This window comes from Corvus hawaiiensis, chromosome 3 (genome assembly GCF_020740725.1).
Source record: "Corvus hawaiiensis isolate bCorHaw1 chromosome 3, bCorHaw1.pri.cur, whole genome shotgun sequence".
Lineage (NCBI taxonomy): Eukaryota > Metazoa > Chordata > Aves > Passeriformes > Corvidae > Corvus > Corvus hawaiiensis.
In genome coordinates this window covers 79,368,451-79,394,437 of record NC_063215.1, presented here as the reverse complement: position 1 = coordinate 79,394,437, position 25,987 = coordinate 79,368,451, and the positions used below count along the sequence as shown (strand labels likewise).

Genomic DNA, 25,987 nt, shown 5'->3' with positions numbered 1-25,987 from the left:
CTTTTACTGCAGGCCGATGATTTCATCATGTGGATGACTGTAGTTATGAAATAAGCTTAGATGATCTTTGCCTTACGTCTTTTGAAAAACTTTGAGGTTAGCTAAGCAGTCATACTACTGACTTTATTTTATGTTTTATTAACCTCCAGAGCTTATGTGGAAAGAGAAAAATACTTCAAGATTGTTTCTTCTTGTACTGACTTATTTTAGAGAAGATCCTGTGCCTTATTAGGCTTCTTGTTTGAAGAGGTTTTTTCTACACCTTATTTATTTTTATGATATTGCCAACAATCCTAGAGGCTTTACGTATAGTAAAAGCATGTTATTAGTATTACTTAGAACTGTAAAAGTTTGTATGTGTATCAAGATGTATAGCTCAACACATCAGTTTCTAAATAGTAAAGCAAAAAATTTTTATAAATGACTGATACCATGTACCGTAGCCATGCCCACTTACCTTTTATGTTAATTAGTAGTTTGTCATTTTAAAGCATATTTCAAACTATATTTCTGTGTTAGTGTGGCTCACTGAAAAACTTATGTACATGCTAGTTAGGACATAAATGGGAACTTATTACCAAAGCTAACAAGCCATAAAGTAAATGCCCATTGACATAAATATCCAAATATACCAGCTATACACCTGAAAGACAGGAGAAAAGAGAGGTTATTGTGGGGTCTTATTTATAAATGAAGCGGTGAATGATAGTCAGGATATTCATCAGAAAAAGTCCCTGGTGGATTCAGGGTTCTACTGAAGCCCATGAGAGCTCATGTTAGAAGTCAGGTAAGCAGCCAATGTTCACTGATGCTCAAGGTCTTTCATTCCTGGGTTTATGTTTTGATTTTCATCTCTTTGTACTTGATCAGTTGTTTGTGGCCAACAAAATATATGTATTTTATTTGTTCAAATCCCTATTCTAATCAATAGTGGGGTTCAGAAATATGGAAGTTATGAAATAATATGTTAAAAAGACAACATTCATCAGAAAAAAAAAAATGTCAGCATCTTAGTTATATGCTATAATGATGAAATTAGAAGAAGTTATTGAGATGTAATGGTACAAAATCCAAACATTGTGTGGCAGTTACGCTCCACTTAATGCAACATGTGATCTACACATTTAGAAGAAAAAATGAGATTTCATTCCTGCCATATGTGCTGATTCAATGACATCTAGCAAACATGCTGACAGTGTGTTTTTCATTGTCATTCATGGAGAAACAATGGATTTGACCAGTTTAATTGTTCAACATGAAGCAATGGTGAGTACCAAACTAAAAAAACCACAAATATCCAGTTCTTCAGGAGCATTTAAAATACATGCTGAAGCTTATAACATGTTGTGTAAAGTAGAATAATTTTAAATGCTTTTTCCTGGTTTGCTATTTCTAAGAAAATATTTCTCTGAAAAATAAAACATAGATTATTGATTTCTTTTAATAAATAAAATATAACTAACAAATGGTGTTAAAATTGTGCAAAAGGATAGTCACAATATATAGCTGGAGTACAAATGGTGATTCAAATAGCTGCATCTTGTATTTAGGTCCAAGTTTGTAAACTCCACTAAGGTCAATTTACTAGATATTTAATATTACGTACCTTGTACTAATGTTATTTCTGCTTAAAATGGTAGATGCCTTATCTTAGATTCTGTTTGCAGATCTCTTTGTACCTCAGTTAAAATAGAAAACACATCTATATGCATGGAGTGAATTTGACCTTACATCGTAGGAGTAGGAAATACCTCTTCCTTACTCATTTACTCCACCTTCACAGACAAAAGTGGATTCATTTTTTTGTTATTTATAGATATCCCTAAAGACCATGGTCTTGCCATTTCCCTGTTTACATGGTCTATGGTGAAGTAGGTCTACTGGCAGTATTAAAAATTAAACAACTCCAAGGAATGATCTCCAGCACTGAAAGTCCGTAATATCCAATGGTGGGCTCTGTCACATGCTACTCATTGACATCATGATCTAGAGGTCCAAAGAACTCATCATTCCCTCACTCTGTTACTCCTGTTCTTCTTCCTGAAGCCAAACTGAATTCTGTGCACTAGCAGTTTTAAGATTCAAATAACATTTACTTCCTGCTATGTCAATAAACCTGGAGTGAATACTGGACTTTAATGCCGATATATAAATTATTCTTTAGGGTCTATGTTATAATTCCAAACATTCCAAGTATATTTTTCTAGATGCTTTTAAGATGGTAAGATGATTTCTTGTGGTTGTTTCAGAAACTTATGAACTGATATGTCTTTGAGAAAAACTCTTTGTCTTTTGTAAATAAATGGAACTGGCCAGATCTTCAACTCCTATATGTGCTTGTCACTCCAAAAAAGTTATTTTATGGTAGTTGTAGTTAAATTTTATGGAAAAGTAACCTAAAATTTTGTCCTAATGTTTTCTGTTTTGTACAGAAGATGGAAACAACATGTGCATGTGCTGAGATAACACCTGTTAGACAGAGCAGCATGTTGGTTACAGAAACTGCCCTTCAATGCACAGCCCAACACCCTTGATGATACAGTTCAAGAATGATTTCTTGATTTACCACCAAAACTGCACTAAAATGCAACAGTTCAATACACACCCATCTCTACTTAATTTAAAGCTTTTTAATTGAATGTCAGTCAATTACACTGTTATAATCCATATCTTATTACAAAGTACCTTACACATGCATGTTAAATAGCACATTTTCTTAACTTAAACCATTTTCCTTTCTAGAAACCATTGCAACTAAGGAATCACTTATGATTATGGCAACAGCCAAAATGCATTTATTACTTAATGCGATTATCTCATTGCTAATTAAAAAAAAAATCACCCTCCTATCTTATTTTCTATTTAACCAACATTTCCCAACATGAAATATTTTTCCAGGGTAAAGTATTTCTCACCTATTTTAATGTTAGCTATCATAGAATTTGAGTATTTTCCAAAAACTAATTAGACTCACAACAGCTCAGCAATCCCATTTACTCTTAACCTCATGCCTTCTGCCTTGATCCAAGTCCTGTTTTCTTCTTCATAGCTGCTTTTTATAGTGACTATGAGGATACTAATTTGAAGTGAGTTTTCAGCTTTGTTCTGAAAGCTGAGAAAATTGTGGTCAATCTAATATCCTCTGACAAGCAATATGAAATCTTTTGTTCTGTTTATTGAATTAGCCTATCTTCTGCTCCCATGAGCTTTGTTTTTCAGATTGATAGATTCATGATTAATACAAAAGAGAACAACTGAGGATGGCAGTCTCCTCATGTAGAAATATATTCTGCAGTATGTGGGGAAAAACTTCATAGGACTTTTACATTTAGATAGAGACCACATCTTCGGCCTGGAAATTTTAAAGGATAACAACAGTCAGTGTGTGTTGTACTACGGTTGAAGTAATATAAATTTCAGTAATTAATTCAGGCAGTTTTCAGTGAAAAAGCCAGGGCCTAACCATAAGACAGCAGGCTCAGGTACAGCTTTACAGTCAACCTCAGGTGGGAAAAGGCATTTTTCAAAATTTTTAACTATTCAGTCATTTTATGATTGAATGCCAGGCTATCCAAGTGGATTGCTTTGGTGGGCTAGCTAACGTGAGAATCCATCAATATAAGGTGATAGGTTGCAAGATGATAGCTTTAGAAAAATTTAACTTAATAGTCTCTTCTCCTGTCATTTTCTATCTTGATAGAATCTGAATTTGTACAACTTCTGTATTTTAAGAGCTGATTCATGTGAGACACTGGAACAGGTGAAAGCTAAGAACAATTTTGAGATAAATAAACAACATGGTAGAAGTATTGACACATCAGAGATTGTGGACTATCAAAGTTATTCCCAATGAAAATATTCCTGCCAATAGAAGTGTTCAATGTTAAAGATGTTTCTCAAAATAATTTTTGAGAAAGTCCTCAGAACAGCATAATTAAAAAGAAAAATATATAAATATTATATGCACTCCTTAGATTTTCCTTGTATTCGTGTAAGAAAAGGGGGGTTATGGTTCTCCTAGAAAATCAGATACAAAATTGTATTGATTTCTTTTACTATTGAATAGACATTATGAAGCATTAGGGAACTGATGTCCATATGACATTTTTAATATGCTGTATAGAATATTTGAGATGTGTGCACAACATCCCGGTATTTGTTTGTAGTAGTCAATTTAAGCTATTTCAGGGAACATATGCATTATATATGAAATACTTAAAGTTCCAGCTGAATAAACACCCACATTTGCCATCCACTTCAAAGGTCTACAAGTAGACTTTGTGTACAATTTAAAATGAAAAATGTGTAGTACATGCATCTGACCTTTTTCATTTAAAATGCTATTCTGCCTTATCTAAATTATATATGTTTTGGATCTTTCTGTATTAAATAATTGTAGGTGGAAGGATGAAGCTTCATATGTAGTATTTCTCCACAATATATATTTATTGGCATTCAGAAAGATTTTATTATCAATACTTATTGTACCAAGTGTGACTTCATGTGTCAGGAACCCAGAAGTATTTCAGCATATATGGCTACTAAAGCTGTGATTAATGCCCATTAACACTTCTCAAGGAGAAGTGAAATATTATGATACATAGGTGTTCTAGGGTGGAAATACAAAGTTCAATATCAGGGTATTGGTTTGGCGGGGGGGTGGTCTGGGGAAGGGGGTTGGCTTGCGGTTTTGTGGGGTTTGCGGAGGATTTTGGAGGATTACTTTTTTTGAGATAAAATCCAATTATATTCTTAAAAAAAATCATTAGCATGTTTTTCTCAACTATGGCTCAAATGTGGTCTTTAGCTCTTTAAATGAAAAGCTGGGAAATGAAAGCACATTCACTTGCTGCAAGTACTCATTTAGAAAGAAACAAAGGAGCATGAATTAAAACCATGTAAGTAAGAAATGGTTGTCTGACATAGGAAGCTGTTAAAATGTATTTCTGGAAGATATTGCTGATGATGCTGAAGTCAATAGAGCAATTTTTTTTTCTTTGTTAAAGCAGTGTGATTTAGTTCAAAATAAGCTGCATGGCACTAATCCTTCTGAAAGTAAAGTGGCAGGTTTTAGAACTATACTTCGAAAGAGAAGAATGATTGCATTCTGATTTACATTAATATAAAAAAAATCACTACATGAGGAAGAAGTTAATCCCACTCCTATTAACACATCACCCATGAAAATGAAATCATAGCATTTGATCTTGCTCTCAGTGAATTCAGTGTATTGAGTTTAATAGAAAGTCAGCCTCATCGCAGCTAAGTCCAGCACTGGCCCTGCTACTCTAATTAGACTTCAACAATATTAGTTTCTTTTTTCCCTCATCTTTTTACTTCATTTCCCTTGACTGTAGTGCAATTTCACCAAAATGTGTAGACTAATCATTAACTGGCAGCAGCATAGAGACTGAAATTTTAAATTGACAATCCCAGCAGTAGAATACCAGAAATTTATAGAAGCATAACCATTTCTTCTGCTGGGTGTGTGATAATTGTTTTTCTGCTCATTTACATCCAAAAGTAATTAAGCTCTACAACAAAACTGTGTACTGTAGTGTTGGTGCAAAGTCTGCTGTTTGGAGGTTATGCAGAGATTCCATGAAAACATCACAGTGGGAACTGTTGTTCATTTGCATTGTCACTTCCTAAAAATTTGCAGAAACATACCCTTGAAAGAATTAGGTCACACAAAATGTGGCCTAAGGGCTTCTCCTTTCTGTTTTCCCCAGTGGAGTTCTGCAGCTGATGCGATAAAAACCATTCTACATCAATAATTTTTTGAGTTTATGTTTCCTGAAAAATTTATTTAGCTTATGGAAATAAACCATCTTTATCATTCAGTGGGAAAATGTCCTTGTCTTTCCTTCCAGACCTGATTTCTTGGTACAAATGCAGTGGTGTTAGAGTGCATGTAAAGTAGTATAATAGAAGTTGGCAACTCTTATATCTTCTGAATCTTCTTCAGACAATTGTAGTTAAAGCCATACATTAAAAATGCATGTCATAGTAATGTAAGAAAATTATTACGGGAAGCTTTGCTTTTCCTGGATATTACAACTTACATATAAACAAATACAACTTCAATGTCCAGAGATTTTCTTTCTCATGACTTTTTTTACCAAAGTCTCATAGTGTTTCATGGTCACATGTGCCTTTTCCTTTTAGAGGGCTAAAGGACAGCTGTTGTTTTCTGGTACTATTGATAATGTGGAAAAAAAACCCCTGTGAGATAACACCATAGCTAGTACTTTTCTTATTGAAAATAAGCTAATTAATCACTGTAGTGGGTAGAGAAAAGCTAACTCCCTCTCTCATTTACTTTTCTGAAACTCATTGATTTACATGGTGAGGCATGACTATAGCTGGCAGCAGTATTATATACCCTTCATTTCTTAATACTTTGTATATGCTTGTTTCTTTAGTTAGGAAATGCTTTGATATAAATAAACACACTTTAGTCCTGATTTTGCAATCACTTAAACATTTGCATGACAGTTTCCTGAGTCAGGCCTATATCTGCTTATGATACCAAAACCAGCATTTTATGTAGCATGAGCTTTATCTTATTGAGAAATTTTGCATTAATTCTATTGAATTACACTTTCTGAAGCTTCTCATACATGCACTTAAATACTTTCTTTGTCTTCCTATATTTTCTCCTCTTTTTTTGATTTCAGATTTTTTGGGGGTTTATTTTATGGCAACATCTCACTTAAGCTTACAATAGTATAGATGATTCTAACATTTCATTTATGCTTGTTCACTTTGCCTTATGGTTATGGAAGTTTTTCCTTGACTATTCAGAGGGATCTCGTGTAAGTACAACACAGAAAGACCATCTTTATATAATTTCTATAAATTGTGTAGTACAATAATATCTTTAACTGTTATTAAAATATAAATAAATAGACAAGGAATAAGCTTTGGATCATTTATTATATCTGTAAAAACATAAACAGGCATAAATAAATGAAGATAGATTCAGAATAACCATCTGTTAGGAAGTTAGTTCAAGTCAAAACACTTAAAAATTGGCACTGTAGACTGTATTCATGTAAATATGTATTTAGACATTTAATTATCTAGGCTCATGTACAGATGTTCTGATTCACTGCAGCCTTCATTTGGGAACTTCTAAGGGCTCAGGATCTACCCACTCAGGTAGCTGCTGAAAATTGGATTCAGGTGCTAACCTTTGTGTTTCTCTGAATTATTGACACAAGTTTATAGTCTAACAATAGGTCTGTCTCACAGCTGCTTCCTTGCCAAATCATAAGCACAGAGGTCACAAGAGCCTTTCTCTGCAAGTAACTAATTTGATAATTAGGTGAAATCTCCCTGATCACGAAAGACGCAGATTTAAAACGACATAGGCTGGGCTTGTTTCCTGCTTCCTGGGAGGGTGCTTCATCACTAGGTTTTTAAACCATAAAAACTAAGGCAGTCATTGTTGCCCTTGCTGATTTTTTTTCCTGCCTTCTTAAAAACACCAAGTGTAATGGGCCATAAGGTTATTCTTTTCTGTAAATCTTCCCCACCCACCCCCTCAACTCACATAACTTTTAAACTCATTGTCCAAATTCAGTGAAACTGAAAAAGGGGCAGAGTTTCTGGAAAAATAAGCATCAGGGTAGAAGGGAGAGGTCCAAATTCATGTCCAGGTGAGAGAACTGTTGTAGGGTTTGCAAGAGATACAAGGTGTCAGAACATGCCTTAGCTCATACAGCCTATTAGCTGGTAGGACTTGTGGGAAACAAATTGTCATTGTAAAGAGGTGTAGTGCAAAATCAGCATGCATCCATGGGAAACAGGTATCGCTACTGTTTCATGACACGACTTGCTTTTAAAGAAATCATTTGGTCTCACCCAGAAGGAATGGCAATTGCTATCTACAACCAGGAAAGCTCCTGGGCTGTAGCTCGAGGCCAGATGCAAATACTTAAGTCTCAGAGAAAAACTGTTCTGCTCCCTGTTCCCCACTGGCTACCTCTGTGAGACTCACTGATCAGCCCTTCACTCACTTGAATGCTGCTCTTGGGAATCCAACTCCTACTATATGCTGAGAGGTAAATTTAATGCAGCCCTATTGAGTCTCCTGCAGAGCCCACGTGACAGATATTAAGTGTTGCAATTCCTGACGTGGTCTAAATTTCCATTCTGGCTGTAAAAGATTTATACCACAATGTTTTCTCCTGCCCTGTGTCTCTAATTCTGCCTGTTTTCACAGTTGTCTTCTGTGGATGTGTGAAGTTAAGTCAGTCTGTTAGCTGAAAATTGAGAGTGCTATTATTGTTCTTCTCCTGCAAAATCAAGTTATCTTCTTGTGCCATTTCCCCTGCAGAACTAGAACCATAACCCCAATTTAAGCCATTCTGAGCTGCTAGATAGAGATATATTACAAGGGTAAGGATATGTAAATAAATTAATATTAGCCTGTCTTGTTCAATGTCTTCTCAGGATTTAGTGACAGTGGTTATAATCTCTGCCAGACAACTATCAGCAGTTTCAGGAACTGTTGAGGCAGATGGCTGAGGCACTAGATCTGATAAAAAGCATGCCTGAACTTACTGACTTTTCTCCATTTTGTGATATTAGGTAGAGAGGAAAGCTGGTGCCTCTGTAAAATGAGGATATTACCAAACCAGCAAGAGATATCGGGATTACTTTTTTTTTTTTTTTTTTTTTTTTTAATCCATACAATTAAAGGAAAAGAAGACAATAGAAGAGGAGAGGTCTCAAGCACTGGGAGGCTGTTGGTACCTCTCTTCTCACAGGCTGGTAACAGCTTCAGTTCACCTCCTCCATCTTATAAAGCCAATTCTTTAGCTGATACACACGTTCCTGTGAGAGTCCTATGCCCTATGGTTGACATTCCGTTCTAATCATTTCCCAAGCAGACTTTTAAGTAGGTGAGATTCTTACTCATAACTGTAAAGCAAAGGTATTGGGTTCTAGCAACAGATGTGCAGATAAGCCTATCTACCCTTTCACCGTGTTTTGCTGCAAAATTACAGCAGAAAGTCAACAGGCTCAGACACAACATCTTAATCGGCATCCAGTGGGATATTTTAAGTTACACTGTGAAATGGTTATGCTAACCCATAATGCATACGTTCATGTGAGTTAGAACCTTTATGAAGCATACTTTGGAAAATTAACTAGCCAAAGGAATGTCCTTGGCTTCCCTTCCTCCACTTTCAGCCTTTGTTTGTCTTCTACTTCTCCCATGTCCACATTCTTCTCCCTCAGACAAGAAATGTCTATTTTACTTATCAGTCAAGCACCCAATAAACTTTGGCTGTGTTAGGACAAGTAATTCAGGAGGACTTTTCCAGATACCACTATCCAGTGATGACATTTCTTGGTGACTCATGAATTTTCTTCACGTGATTTTACTGAGGCTAATATATGTTATTCTTTTCCCTTAAAATAACATATCATCGTTTCCTTCAAAATCATCATTCTGCTCTAGCTGCTGTTGTCCAAAAATGCTCAGTTCTGATGCAGAATTTTCTCTTAATCTTGAGGTAGTGCTTCCATGGGTACCAATTCAGCACTGCAGCTGCAGAGTTGGATCAGACACCTGTAAACTCACTGCAGCCATTAGCATTAAACAACACAGGAGATGAAACAGCCATCTGTGGTCTGCTGGAGAGAAGCGATAAAGGAATTTTGTGAGGTGTTACTTCTTCCTTTCCTCTGGAGACTGACCCTGTCCGCTGAGCAATAAGTATTCCAGGAAAACTTCAAGAGAGTATTACTCTTGAAATATGTCCCTTAGATATTGTCAAGCTGACTTCCAAGTTATCTTTGCAAGGTGTCCCAAATTTATCTAAAAACCCCCCTCATGACTTTCCTTCATAGGAATGGACATTTCATTGTTATTAATGTAAAGCTGATTACAATGTGTGCATGTACTCTCAGATCACTCAAGTGTGGGAAAGCATATTTAAGTTGCCAGGGAAGAATTTTCTTGACAGCTTTTTACTTTTGCTCCTCATTATAATACATGAAAATGCAAACTCCAGCTATTCAAACACACTGTGCTCTGCTGTGCTGTATAAGTGTTTTCTTGGCTGTTATAAAGCTCTAGGCTGGCCTGAGCTGACCAAGAGCATTCAGCCATATCACTTGCCTCTTCTCTTGTCTCTTCCTCGCTGACCTGACTTGCACGTGTATGTGTGTGTATGAGCTGTTTTCCTTCTGAATCTTAGCTGTTGTAGGCTTGTCAGGCACCAGGGCTGGAAGGACTGTAAGATAAGTGAATGATGAATAGAGAATTAAGATTGTGGTTACAAAATGTAGCATGCTTTAGAAATGTTAGAGAACAAAAATGGTCATATTTGTCGGGATTGGCTGGAGAATGATAAATGACAAAATTTCTACTCTCGTGCTTAAAAGCCCTGGTGTAGCAGCAAATCAGGATAGCAAACACTCAAATGACCACTGCAAAGGAGATGAAATTACTGTAACTACTTCACTGCCATCAGCCTATAGATACATGATATGTGCAGCAGTTTTAGACAAGCAGCTACAAATTCACCTGAGAAGCAAAGATTTTTTTTTAAGCATGACTGTTCAGGTTCGCTGCTTTTGTAATGAAGTGAAAGGATATTAAGAGAAGCTTTACAAAGTGAACCAGAAGTGCTGCATCATTAGCAGTTGGAGGTTTTCTCTGTTATGACACGTGTATGATCAGTGTCAACCAGGTTCCAATTCACAGTGCTGAGCATGGCATATATCCTCTTTGCACACAGAAAAGTTTTTTTTGCTCCCATGTAGTTCCAGAATAGATAGGTCTTTTTTTCAACAGCCTTAAGGCATTATATGCTTCTGGATGATTGCAATTCTTCAGGTGTAAGCAATGCAAGTAAGAGCAGCAGGTTTTTTCCTATATTCATACATGCCAACAGTAAAACTGTGTCATGCACACTGGAAATCAGAAAAGTATATCCTTAATTCTCACTCCTATAGCTAGGATCTTTGAATGCTTTTTTATTTTTATCAGAAAAAATGCTATATGGAATGGGGAAAATGACCTTTAATTAATAATTTTTACTGGACTGACACCATTTTCTTAAAACAATGAAGAAAAGTAATAAAGTGTAATGAAATAAATATATGGAATATATTAAAAATAATTTTCTTTTAAAATATTATAATGTATTTCAATACTAATTTTACCTTAAAAAATGCTAGTAATTTTCCATCCTATTGTTTTTATACACACTTATTGTATGCAATTACTTCTTTGTTACAAACAATTGTATTTAGGCCTCACTAAAATGCTTGTGTTTTAATAACACTGTGATCCCTTTGTGAAAACATTAGGAGTACATTTTGATAAACAGCCTAGAGTCTGTGATATCTATAGTGGCACAGTAAATCATGATTTTATATGAGACAGTGAAGGAAGTAGTCTTATAAACATTGCATAAGTGGCAAAACAAAAGGTTTTGCTGTGTATTGCAAGAGTGTGTCAGTCTACTAAATCTTAGTAAGTGATCTAAGTCAGGTTACTGACATGTAAATATCTTCTGTCACCTGGTGCTGGTGTAATTTAGACAGGAAGAAGATTGAGTGTTTTCCAGTTAAGAGTCACTAATGAAATAGTTTTTATTTACTTATCTTGTTTTCACACTTAATTCAGACTCCTATAGCTAAAAAAAAAAAAAAAATCAGTCTGGATGTGGTGTATGTGCAGTTTCTACATTGCTTTCAAAAGGCTTCAACTTACCAAATTCAAAAGCCGTGAATCTCCAGAAACACCACACTTAGGGGACACAGTTTCCTTTCTCTTTTTATCTGTTTTTCATTCCTGTAAGACTACAGATTATAATACATTTTAGTTGTATAAAAATTGGCTTTTTTCTGTTTGCTTGAAAAGCTGTTATGAATTCAAATATATGCTTTTCTTAATGTAAAAATTAATAGCTGTTAACTAGCTTTTGATAAGTATTTATTTTTATGTCCTTCATAAAAAGAAAGGAAATCTACATCTTGAGAAAGCTATTTTTTTTAAATCTATAATATGCATTAACTCAACTGGAAAAACAAAGGAAGAGTAATCAGATTACTCAATTCATTTACATCTATATTTTGCAATAATATAAAGACACACCAGAAGAAGATATCCTGATCCTTATAGTACTGATATCTGGGGAGCAAGGTGTTCCTTTATGTCTCGCTTGAGGATAAAATAGCACATTCCAGTTTCAGTGCTCGTTGTCCTTTAAACTGCATAAATTCTGTCCTTGTCCTACACCAATGAAAGAAATCTTGGCAAATCCACACAGTCATTCATAGCTTTCATCTCCTTGTCCTTTCTTAAATCACTGCTAAAACACCCTCTGTTGACTTCAGGCTCTTGCTTTTTTAGCTTAATTAAGGAACAGTGAAACTAGAAAACTGGCAACTTCAGGCATATTCAGCAACCTATAGACATATCTAACCACTTGCTTCCATAATTTTGATGGGAAATTTTTAATGCATTGACCTATTTTTATTTAGTTGCATTCCACAGAATCACAGAATAGTTAGGGCTGGAAAGGAGATCACGTAGTCCAACCCCCCTGCCAAGGCACGGTCAGCTAGAGCAGGTGACACAGGAACGTGTCCAGGTGGGTTTGGAATGTCTCCAGACAGGGAGACCCCATGACCTCTGTTGGCTGCCTGTTCCAGTGCTCTGCCACCCTCAATGTAAAAAAGTTTCTCCTCAGGTTGAGGCAAAACTTCCCATGACAACAAAGGGTTCACCCTTCTGTCACAAAGTTAGGAAAGCAGTCATTGAAGGAATTCAGTTGTCATTGCCATTTTTCATGGGCAAGCTAGACCAAGCAGAGTTCTCAAATGGTAATGATTTTGAATGGTGAAATTATACACAACTGATTCCATTAGTACATGGCAGATGTACAAACATAGCAGCAGTTATTAACACAAAGTAATGGATTACTGAGCTTTTTGCTTGTGAAGAAAAACATAGGGTTCCCCCTTAAAACCATTTTGGTTGCATTAATTCAAAACTTCCGTTGGTGGAAGGAGGATGGATTGCTAAGCATCTTGGGTTTAGGTATGTATGTAACTCAATGTCAAAAATTGGCTGGTTTAGGATTGTGTTCCATGTCGAAATCAGTGATCTTCGAAGCACTTGAGGACTTTCAGGTTTGTCACTTTGAATTACACTAAAAATAAATTATGTTCATTCCACACACATGCAAAGATTTGGTTTTTTATGGTTTTAATTCCTTTTGCATTAATGATGCTATATTTGGATGAGAAATTAATGGGATGAACAAACATTTTACATCAGTCCAGCAAAGCTATGCAAATTTTGCACACACAAACATGATTTCCAACAAAAAAAAATATTATTTACTTTGTACTAGCTTATATACATATATCTAAAACAACTGGCAGAACATTGGATTTGCATAACTGGTGCAACTCTTGTTGCACATTAAGTGTGATTTGGGACTAATATATTGTTTTGCAATAGTAAAGAGTGTATCAAGGCCGACAAGATGTCAGCCTCCAAATTCCATTCCCCTGTTGAGCATACTATTTGTCTAAAATTATTTAACTCTACTTTGTTTGATATTGATCTGTAGCACAGACATAAGCACACTTCAAAGTCTAAATTAATTGGGGAAGTTTAAGTACTCATAAAGGAAAAAATATTCTCTTCTTTTTTACCACATTGATACGTTTGCTAATAAATTTTATTACAAAAGCTGTGATTTCTTTTTTCATTCTTGTACTTCTATTAAAAAAAAATCAAACAGCAAAAAACCCCAAAACCTGGGCTTAGAAAGGATTACATCTGATATTGCTAACATTTCCTGGAAATGGAAAAACTGCAGTAACAGCTGCTGTCTTGGTTCATTTTCAGTTGGGTTTTCTGGTTTTTTGGGTTTAGGTTTTTGTTTTGGTTTGGTTTTTTACTACAGCAATTTGCAAGTAGTTGCAGCTATCTCTAGTTAGCTTACATCATCAGGAAAACATCATTTCCATGTTTCCTGTCCAATCAGAGCACTTCGTCTACTTGCTAACTTGTTGACTTTCTGAATAGCGTTTATAGTAACAGCACTTTCATTTTGCTATAAATGCTAATTTATGAAATAACTAAAAGCTAGCTGCATATGGAAGAGAACTATAGGAAGAATCTGTACTTTGTGCTAAAGCAAAATGCCTTCAATGAGAATTAAGAAAATCTTCTCTAAGACATGATGAGCTGAAATGTCTCTATATTAGTATTCTTTTTAAATTCCAAGCATATATGCCTTCTTGGACTGAAACATTCTTCTGTAATCTCTGCAGTACTGTAGCATCGTAAAGTGATAAACACTCAGCACTAGTGATGAAAAATAGAAGGAAGAGCCAAGTAAAGCAAGAGACAAGTGTTGATAGTGTCAAAAAACAGGTCTGTGCTTATTCAAAGATTTGGCCTTCTTAAGTTATATTAATACATTGTTGGGGTTTTAGTTTAGTCTTAGGTTTTCCTGTTAAAGGAATTTTCTCCCATATGCATGTTGCTAGGGGACAAATAGCTGTACTTAAGAAAGACAAAAAGGGGAGTGGGGCGGGCCTGGCTACTCTTTTGTCTACACCTGGGTGTGGGGACAGTTCGCTCTGAGCGTCCGGAGAGAGAAGCTGCAGAGAAAGGAGCTGCTGCTGCTTTCTTTTTGGCCGTTCTTTCTTCCTGCTGGAAGCAACGCCGGGACCCCAAAAGCCGCTTTCCCTGCCCTGCTGGAGACCGAGCTGTGGCTGCCCTGCCCCGCTGCTGCTTCGAGCTTTCGCTACGCTGTAGCCCTGCTCGCCCTGCCTGCCTGGGCCTCCGTTTTCCCATCTGGATACATCTCGCCTGCCACCCGGGATTTGCGTTCGTCCCTGCCATTCCAGCCTGCTGTTCCTGAGAGCCCGGGATCAGCTGCCCAGCGGTTTGTGAAGCCTTTGTTCCATCCCTTCCCGGGATCCCAGGGCACCAGAGCCGCGGGTTTCCCGAGCTCGCTCCGGAGCGCCCCCTGCAGCCGCGGGGGAACCATCGCACCTGCCCTGCTCACCGGGAGCCGCCAGCGCCCCTGCCGGCTGTGAGCGGAACTGCACCCGAGGGGAAATAGCCTGACAGCCGAGAAGGCTGGGACTGGGTTTGTGATTGCTGTTACTGCCATAGTTGTTGTTGTTTTGTTTGACTGGTTATATACATATATATATATATAGTAAAGAACTGTTATTCCTATTTCCCACATCTTTGCCTAAAGGCCCTTGATTTCAAAATATAATAACTTGGAGGGAAAAGGGGTTATATCTGCCACTTCAAGGGGGGCCTCTGCCTTCCTTAGCAGACACCTGTCTTTCAAAACCGAGACAGATCTTGGCGCCCAACGTGGGGCCTGAGGGCATTAAGAGATAGAGGTGAAAAAGGAATAACAGTTCCTCGATAACTTTATTTTGTGTGCTGGATATTGGAACCTTGTTAGGCAGCACTATGTGGTCTAGTTTACCCTGGTTTGGGTGGCACGTAGCCGTGGCTATATTCTTCCCCTTTGCAGCTCCTTACTTGAATATGGGTCCTCTGACTAAGGCTACCATTGCTGTTATCCAGCTTGCGTTATGGGTCGAGAAGGTGAGGAATTCATGGGTTTTTAACTTCCTCCAGAATGTGGGCACATGGATAAACAGCTATCACACACTGAGCACATGTTTTTGGGGTTATGTTAACAATGGTACCTTCTGTGAGGAAATGACACCAGGGGAAGTTTTCTCCCAACCCCTCAACCAGTTCTTTGGGCCCACCCCATCAATTTTCGAAGGGTTTAAATTCCCTCTGAATACTAACCATCTGCTGCTGATAGGCCTACTCTATTTAGCATTCAAGGATAAGTTGAGATTGGCTTGGATATCTACCCGGACACCAGCCCCAGAGACTAGAGATCCTGCCCCAGAACCTGACATGGCCCCAGAGAGTAGAGTTCCTACCCCAGAGCCTGATCCTGCCCCAGAGCCTGACACGGCCCCAGACACTAGAGATCCTACCCCAGAGCCAGAGCCTGCCACAGCCCCAGACACTAGAGATCCCGCCCCACAGACTGATACTGCCCAACAGTCCACCTCAGAAATGGACTACCCAAACTGGGTGGGGGTACTGGCAAAAGGGATGCAGGAGATGTGCCAAGAGATGGGTCAGGTGCGCCAGGGGATATGCCAGGAGATGGGTCAGGTGCGCCAGGAGATATGCCAGGAGATGGGCCAGGTGCGCAAGGAGATGTGCCAGGAGATGGGCCAGGTGCGCCAGGAGATATGCCAATTGCTAAGGGAATACACCTCCTCAGCTAGTGAAAAACCCTCTCCCTGCCCCAAAGAGGGTGAGTCCGATGGTGCAGCAGTGGAACCCACGGATGTTACAACCGTCCAGGCTTCAGCTGAACCACAAGGACAACCACAGCCAGCAGCAGTCGCCCCTGTGCAAAGGAGGAAGTATAAGACCAAATCAGTACGACCAGTTAATGATGATGGGCGACCAGGGCCCTCACAACCAGCAGGAGAGCCAGAGCCAGAAGTCATCACTGAGTCCCTGTCGCACGACAGTCTCCGTGCTATGCGAAACGACATTGTGCGAAGGGGGCGTGAGCCTTATACCACCTGGCTGCTTCGGGTTTGGGACCTTATGGGCACAAGTGTGCAACTGGATAGTGGTGAGGCAAGGTATCTGGGATCGTTGACCCAGGACCCAGGTGTGGACCAGATATTTGTGAGGGAGCCAGGGCCTCTCTCTCTCTGGGAGCGGCTCTTAATGAGTGTGAGAGAAAGGTTCATTCACAAAGAAAGAATGCAGGAGTATCATCATAGAATGCAGTGGAAGACACTCGAGCAAGGGATCCAACAGCTAAGAGAGGTGGCAATATTAGAGGTACTCTTTGGGAAGGATGGACAGCATGATAATGACCCCGATAAGGTCAGGTGCACAGGACAGATGATGTGGAACCTGGCAAGGCTAGGGCCATCGCAATACACCACCTTCATTGCAACGATTGATGCTGACAATACCCGAGAAACAGTGGGCTCTGTTGCCAACAGGCTCAGGCATTATGACAGCATGATCAATGGCCCGCTGAAAGCTCATGTCTCTGCTGTGGTCCAGGACCTCAAAGAGGAGATGAAGGAGATGAGGAAGGAAATGAGGGAGGAGATGAGGGAGGAGATGAGGGAGGAGATGAGGAGGGTCAGTGTGGCACCAGTGCGAGTCACAGGCCCCCAAGTCAGAGCCCGTCGTCCCCCTGCTAGAGAGAGAGGGTACACCCCACGAGCTGAGCTGTGGTTTTTCCTGTGTGAGCATGGGGAAGACATGAGAAGGTGGGATGGGAAACCCACCTCTGCCCTGGCAGCGCGGGTGCGTGAACTCAAGGAGGGAGGCACTAACCGAGGGGGTTCCGCTAAGGTGAAGGTAGCCTCAGCCTCCCGTGACCGAGCTGCCAGGTATCACAGAAGGGAGGATGATATGTCGGATCCCCTTGAAGGTACCTCGAGCATGTACGCCCAGGGAAAGAATGATAACCAGGGCTAGAGGGGCCCTGCCTCTAGCCAGGAAGAGGCACGGGAGAACCGAGTTTTCTGGACGGTGTGGATCCGATGGCCTGGCACATCAGAGCCACAAAAATATGATGCATTGGTTGATACTGGGGCACAGTGTACTTTAATGCCATCGGGACATGTGGGGGCAGAACCTGTATCCATCGCTGGGGTGACCGGGGGATCACAGCAGTTGACCCTTTTGGAAGCTGAGGTGAGCCTGACTGGGAAGGAGTGGCAAAAGCATCCGATTGTGACCGGCCCAGAGGCCCCGTGTATTCTGGGCATAGACTTCCTCCGGAATGGCTACTACAAAGACCCAAAAGGACTCAGGTGGGCATTTGGGATTGCTGCTGTGGAGGCAGAGGGCATTAGGCAATTGAACACCCTGCCTGGACTATCTGAGAATCCTTCTGCAGTTGGGCTCCTGAAAGTGGAAGAGCAACGAGTGCCAATTGCCACCTCGACAGTGCACCGCCGGCAGTATCGGACAAATCGAGATGCTGTGATCCCCATCCACAAGATGATCCGCGAGCTGGAGAGTCAAGGGGTGGTCAACAAGACCCACTCACCCTTCAACAGCCCCATCTGGCCTGTGCGCAAGTCTGACGGGGAATGGAGATTGACTGTGGACTATCGTGCCCTGAATGAAGTGACTCCACCATTGAGCGCTGCTGTGCCAGACATGTTGGAGCTCCAGTACGAGCTGGAGTCCAAAGCAGCAAAGTGGTACGCCACTATTGACATTGCCAATGCATTCTTCTCCATTCCTCTGGCAGCAGAGTGCAGGCCTCAGTTTGCCTTCACCTGGAGGGGCGTGCAGTACACCTGGAACCGACTGCCCCAGGGGTGGAAGCACAGTCCCACCATCTGTCATGGACTGATCCAGACTGCACTAGAAAAGAGTGAGGCTCCAGAACATCTGCAGTACATTGATGACATCATTGTGTGGGGGAACACTGCAACCGAAGTGTTTGAGAAAGGAGAGAGAATAATTCAAATTCTCCTGCAAGCTGGTTTTGCCATCAAGAAGAGCAAGGTCAAGGGACCTGCCCGAGAGATCCAGTTCCTAGGAGTAAAGTGGCAAGATGGACGACGTCAGATTCCCACTGAGGTCATCAATAAGATCACAGCAATGTCTCCGCCGACCAACAAGAAGGAAACACAAGCTTTCCTAGGTGCTATAGGTTTCTGGAGGATGCACATTCCCGAGTACAGCCAGATCGTGAGTCCTCTCTACCTGGTTACCCGCAAGAAGAATGATTTCCACTGGGGCCCTGAACAGCAGCAAGCCTTCGCCCAGATCAAACAGGAAATTGCTCACGCCGTAGCCCTTGGCCCAGTCAGGACAGGACCAGAGGTGAAGAACGTGCTCTACTCTGCAGCCGGGAACAATGGTCTGTCCTGGAGCCTCTGGCAGAAGGTGCCTGGTGAGACTCGGGGCCGACCACTGGGATTCTGGAGCCGAAGCTACAGAGGATCTGAAGCCAACTACACTCCCACCGAGAAGGAAATCCTGGCAGCTTATGAAGGAGTCCAGGCTGCCTCAGAAGTAATCGGCACAGAGGCACAACTCCTCCTGGCACCCCGACTACCGGTGCTGGGGTGGATGTTCAGAGGAAAGGTTCCCTCCACGCATCACGCCACCGACGCTACTTGGAGCAAATGGATTGCCCTCATCACGCAGCGCGCCCGAATTGGAAACCCAAGTCGCCCTGGGATCTTGGAAATAATTACAAACTGGCCAGAAGGTGAGACTTTTGGGTTATCTTCTGAAGAAGAAGAGGAGCAGGTGACACGTGCCGAAGAAGCCCCACCATATAACGAGCTACCAGAGAGTGAAAGACAATACGCCCTCTTCACTGATGGTTCCTGCCGAATTGTAGGCGCTAGCCGGAAATGGAAAGCCGCTGTATGGAGCCCCACACGACAAGTTGCACAGGCCACTGAAGGAGAAGGTGGATCGAGCCAATTTGCTGAGCTCAAAGCTGTCCAATTAGCTCTGGACATAGCTGAAAGAGAGAAGTGGCCAAAGCTCTACCTCTACACCGATTCATGGATGGTAGCCAATGCTCTGTGGGGTTGGCTGGAAAGGTGGAAGAAGGCAAACTGGCAGCGCAGAGGAAAACCAATCTGGGCTGCTGAAGAGTGGAAAGACATTGCCACTCGGGTAGAGAAGCTATCCGTGAAGGTCCGTCATGTAGATGCTCACATCCCCAAGAGCCGGGCTAATGAAGAACATCGTAACAACAAACAGGTAGATCAGGCTGCGAAAATAGAGGTGTCCCAGATAGACTTGGATTGGCAACATAAAGGAGAACTGTTCCTAGCTCGATGGGCCCATGATGCCTCAGGCCATCAGGGCAGAGATGCCACCTATAAGTGGGCACGAGACCGAGGGGTGGATCTAACCATGGACAGTATCTCCCAGGTTATCCATGATTGTGAGACATGCGCTGCGATCAAGCAGGCCAAGCGGGTGAAGCCTCTGTGGTATGGTGGGCGATGGTCCAAATACAAGTATGGGGAGGCCTGGCAGATTGATTACATCACACTGCCTCAAACCCGCCAAGGCAAGCGCTATGTGCTCACAATGGTAGAAGCCACCACTGGGTGGCTGGAGACCTACCCTGTGCCTCATGCTACTGCCCGGAACACCATCCTGGGCCTGGAAAAGCAAGTCCTTTGGAGGCATGGCACCCCTGAGAGAATCGAGTCTGACAATGGGACTCATTTCAAGAACAGCCTTATAAACACCTGGGCTAGAGAACATGGCATAGAGTGGGTGTACCACATCCCTTACCATGCACCAGCAGCTGGGAAGGTTGAGCGGTGTAATGGACTGCTTAAAACCACCTTGAAGGCACTGGGTGGGGGGACTTTCAAAAACTGGGAGATGCATTTAGCAAGAGCCACCTGGTTAGTTAACACTCGAGGTTCCACCAGCCGAGCAGGCCCTGCCCAATCCGAACCCCTACAAACAACAGATGGAGATAAGGTTCCAGTGGTGCACATGAGAGGTATGCTTGGAAAAACTGTTTGGGTAAAGTCTGCCTTGAGCAAAGACAAACCCATCCGTGGGGTTGTTTTTGCTCAGGGACCAGGTTGCACCTGGTGGGTGATGCAAAAGGATGGAGAGACCCGATGCTTACCTCAAGAGGACCTTGTTTTAGGGTGAACTACCCATGGCTCTGTACTTGTATCAATATCAGCATGTATATTTGTATATAATTTGGGTAATGCATAGATTTATATGGTTAAAAAAAAAAAAAAAAGTTAAGTTTCATGTAACATGTTAGTATGGGAAAAATTCGGGGTGGATAATGTTGGGGTTTTAGTTTAGTCTTAGGTTTTCCTGTTAAAGGAATTTTCTCCCATATGCATGTTGCTAGGGGACAAATAGCTGTACTTAAGAAAGACAAAAAGGGGAGTGGGGCGGGCCTGGCTACTCTTTTGTCTACACCTGGGTGTGGGGTCAGTTCGCTCTGAGCGTCCGGGGAGAGAAGCTGCAGAGAAAGGAGCTGCTGCTGCTTTCTTTTTGGCCGTTCTTTCTTCCTGCTGGAAGCAACGCCGGGACCCCAAAAGCCGCTTTCCCTGCCCTGCTGGAGACCGAGCTGTGGCTGCCCTGCCCCGCTGCTGCTTCGAGCTTTCGCTACGCTGTAGCCCTGCTCGCCCTGCCTGCCTGGGCCTCCGTTTTCCCATCTGGATACATCTCGCCTGCCACCCGGGATTTGCGTTCGTCCCTGCCATTCCAGCCTGCTGTTCCTGAGAGCCCGGGATCAGCTGCCCAGCGGTTTGTGAAGCCTTTGTTCCATCCTTCCCGGGATCCCAGGGCACCAGAGCCGCGGGTTTCCCGAGCTCGCTCCGGAGCGCCCCCTGCAGCCGCGGGGGAGCCATCGCACCTGCCCTGCTCACCGGGAGCCGCCAGCGCCCCTGCCGGCTGCGAGCGGAACTGCACCTGAGGGGAAAAGGGACTGACAGCCGAGAAGGCTGGCACTGGGTTTGTGATTGTTTGCTGTTACTGCCATAGTTGTTGTTGTTTTGTTTGACTGGTTATATACATATATATATATAGTAAAGAACTGTTATTCCTATTTCCCACATCTTTGCCTAAAGGCCCTTGATTTCAAAATATAATAACTTGGAGGGAAAAGGGGTTATATCTGCCACTTCAAGGGGGGCCTCTGCCTTCCTTAGCAGACACCTGTCTTTCAAAACCGAGACATACATTCAGCTTCAATGTTTTAAAGTACTTTGAAATATACATGTTGAGTTTTTTAAATTGTTTCATGATTTCAAGTCAGAGTGTTTATTAAATTTTATTGATTTTTCAGCCAAATTTGTGCTTCTTTCCTTGGAATAAGATTAAGCTTCCAAAAGCAGTGTTATATATGTGGTAATCTGTTACTATACCAAAAGTTTAGATTTTTTTTTTTTTTTGTATCATAACAGATAAGAATTCTCCCTATTACATTTGTAACTCCAGCAAACCCTCCTTCATGAAAGACATTTTTATATTAAAGGAGTAGCACTCTCCTCCATTACATTTGAAATGGCTGGTGAAAATCTCTCCAGCTCAAAGAGATCTCTGCACCATTTCCTGTTCTGGGATTGCTCTGTGCTGAGCAACAGCAGATATTCCACCCTGAGCAACCTGATCTAACTTAGGAAACAGAGCTGACTTAGAGCAGAGCATTTGGACCAGATGACTCCAGAGGTTCCTTCCAACATAAACTACTCTATGAGCTCTTCTTTTCAACACTCTAGCTTTGGGGCCAGCCTGCATGAGGCCAGTTTGCACTTAGTGTGTACATAATCTAGACTTATCCTAAGGAACATTTAAAACTGATGTTCACATTACTATGAGCCTTCACAGAGGGAACATGGGGTTCTCTGTGTGGGTTAGTAACAACCAGAAGTCATAACCTCCTGGTGTCTCTTCCTTATCCTGAGTGAAATGAACTGGCAATGTCCCACTGTTTCTTAGCAGACAGGAGGGGTTTAGAGTCTTACCCTGTGACTTTTCACAGACTTTCAATTAAATGAACAGGGAGACTGAACTACCTCATCTTTCCTGGAGCTGACAATTTCAAAGCACAGTTCTGAGTCACAGTGATAGGAGTGGTGCAGAGGAGCCTTCCTCTCTCCCCACACTGACTCATCAGGGCTTTCATTTTCCACTCCAGTCAGGAAGCCAACACATTCTATGACAATTAAATTTATCCTAACAAGAAGACTTTGAAAACTTAATTAAGCTCTGAACTGTACCTGAGCAGTGAACTTACATGATGTGAACCTTGACATAGATGCATGCCAGCCTATAGATTAAATCAGCTTTCATTTATTTCTTCATATTGGTGATGGTCCTAGAGGGAAAGAAAGTCCTGAAATTTTCCTCAAAATGTTTTAATGCTAGTTTGTACTGCTTAACTGCATTTTGTTATGTGACAGGTTCAATCTCAATGCAGCTGGCTTTTTTTGTTTTGAACTAACATTCAGGTTAGCATGTTGCATTACTGTAGTCATTCTAATTGCTGAAAATACGTGTTGGTTTGACTAGGGTGAACTGAGCTGCTTAAAACCTATTTTTTCCATGGTTGTATTTTACCATAAATAGTACTTTCATTATTGACAATAAAAGTTGAGTTTGTGACTGATACCTTCCATGACTTGGAGCAAGTCACTTTACCTTTCAGTATCTTTGTTTCTCAAGATCCAAAAGGAAGGAATGATGCCTATCTTTCCAAGTAGTTTTATTGATTTGTGTACAAAAAAAAGAAAAAGCCGACAAAAAAGCTCACTCCATTATACCAGAGCTCTTTGTTAACTAGTAGCACTTCAAAAATTTCTTCCAAGAATCATTTGTTCCAAGACAAGTTGAAATACACAAGTGTGACTATATGCACTTAAAATCAGTAAAAAACCACTTTCATCAGTAAAGAATAAAGGAATGACATTTGAGTTACAATTTGATTTAAAATGTTGTCTAAACTGGGGACATGGGGCTGTCTTCACTGTCACTTCAGAAATATATTTTGTTATTCCAGTACTAAGCATTCCTCAGGTATTTAACATTTGTGGAAAATCTAATATCCCAAGATCTATGACATCCCTGCAACAACAGGTGTATGAAAACCCTGACTTTAATTTGTGTAAAGCAGAACCTTTGGAACAATCACCACCAGGAGCAACCTCTGGTCTCTGTGAAATACTTACAAGCAACATATTTAGGGGATTAAGAACTCCTCTTTTTGAGATCCAGCCTGCCTTGAAGTGAAATCTAATAAACTAAAAGAATGTCTTGGACACTTTCAGATGCTAACAAATGTCTAGAGTTAAGAATAGTTCTGAGTGAGTTTAAGGGTTGGTTTACCTTTCTTGTCAACACCAGGATGTCAAAACTGCCATATCAGGCTCTTAGTGCATAGAGAGGAACTTGCTTGTCCTTCTTTAAAGCAATAAAATTTTATATTTGTAGCATTACCCTAGTGAAACTTTAAAATGAAATGACATAGAATACAAATAACACCAGAATTTCTTTAATATCCCGAATCATGAATAGAAGCATGTCTAGACTCAAATACAAACCACCTTTTATAGCAAAATTCAAATCCTCCTCTGTTCCCTGCCAAATGCTGAGTTCAGTCCCTGAGGGTCTGAGCAGGGTTTCCTTGGCTACAGCAGCTGGCATTGGGAGGGCAGGGAGTGCCGCTCCTGGCCTTGGTGTGCCGGGTGATTTCATCAGCTAACACAGGTCTTGACAGGTGCAAAGACTTTCACTTCACTTCAAGCATCATAAAACCTTTGGTGCATGATTTGGGAGACTGGGAACTAACTTTTTGATCTAGAAAGGGAAAGTAAGATCTTTTCCTGATAGCAGTCCTCTAGATCTGTTGGTAGTCCTTCAGTGCATTTCTTCTAAACATAGAAATAACATTTACTCTGAAATGAGTTCTTGGTGCATGCTGAATTTGCCAGACGTTTCACTTTGAGGCAGAGATATGACAAATGTGCATCCCAGCATTTTCATGTTGATTTATTCTTCCTCACAAAGGACAACTTCATAAAGAGTTTGAATCAGATCCATGTTCACTCTTTACATATGCAACATTTTTGTGGCTGACAAAGCTGGCTTCTCAGGCAAACTAACTTGGAAATAAAGTCAAACCAGAGAAGGGCATGCTGAGACCGCTATACTTTAGTGGCTATTTTTTTCCTGCTAATCATCATTATTATTATGAGTAGATATTTACCCTTAGATGCATTGGGCAGATAATTCTGACTCATCCATTTAATGGATGTTGTCCTCTTGGGTTAATGATTATCTTTTTTGTATGAAAGCTTTGTTAATTCCTATAAGTACATAGAATAGCTATTTTAATACTTACCAGGTGACCTTGATGCTGACATAACCTTTCTAGTATTGTTGGTTGTAGCTTGTGTCATGACATTAGTGTGGATTATGGCTGTCTTGAGGATACAAACCTTCATATAGCACAGATGGTCTGTAGGAAAAAAAAATTGTAATGACGGTCTACACATCACACATTCAGTCTTCCCTTGTAGACTCTTTCCTTTATCATTGCCTCATACTCTTAGATACCTTTTAATCAAGCATCTAAGACATAATTTTTTGTACAGACTATGCTCCATAATAAAGATTGTAACATGCAGTTCTGGAAAATACCTCTGCTACCAGCGTTATCGTGGCTTCTCATTGGCCTCCCCCAGACTTCCTTAGAAATGTATCACCATTACTTCCAGACAGCTGATTTTTTTTACTACTTCTTTGAAAGAACGATGAAAGCTGTGTAAGCTCATTAGCAGAGCATGTGTGTAGGCTTAAAATTACAGATAATAGACATATGGTTGGAAAGTCAGTAATTCCTTTACGTATTTGCCAAGACTTAGGTCAAGGTTCAGGATTTCCTTTGCTCAAACTGGTGAAATCAGAAATACCTCCAAGTGTTCTGGGGAGGGCTTGCAGTGCACATGCAAGACAGGTGATGAGGCACAGTTATCTCAGTTGCCTTCTGCAAGAGCAAACCATGTTTACTCTAAATTGCACTCAGTTGTGGTGTGCTTTTCTTTTTGCACTGTTTTTTTTGTATAAGTCAATCCTTTTTTTAATAGTTCTTGGTGTTTTCTATGCACTCTCATAATCTGTTGTTTGTAGCATTACAGTAAATTCATTGTAATAAATTCTGTTGTCACAATCCTGGCTTTTCATGTCAATGAAATTAATAGTTAATGTCTTGGAAAATATTTGTGTGCTTAAAAGTAATCATCATTTTAAAAAATTACCTCCTTCCCACTCAGAAGCACAGTCCTTGTATGTCACGTCTGTATTTGTGTAACCATTTCATAAAAAGTAAAGTGACATAAATATGTGTAAGCAGTCAGATATTTTACAGGAAAA

General features: G+C 40.7%; 1 protein-coding gene and 1 long non-coding RNA gene across 2 annotated transcripts in view; one reads left to right on the top strand and one right to left on the bottom strand.

Annotated features, from left to right (window-relative positions):
* Nucleotides 1-25,987, top strand: part of PACRG (parkin coregulated) — a 223,746-nt gene that overhangs the window by 195,178 nt on the left and 2,581 nt on the right. The gene's annotated exons all lie outside the window — the stretch shown is intronic.
* LOC125322701 lies at nt 7,486-25,069 on the bottom strand. The gene is made up of 3 exons (XR_007202181.1): nt 24,957-25,069; nt 11,741-11,829; nt 7,486-10,253 (listed from the first exon to the last, which is right to left on the bottom strand). It is a non-coding gene; the product is annotated as an uncharacterized LOC125322701 (long non-coding RNA).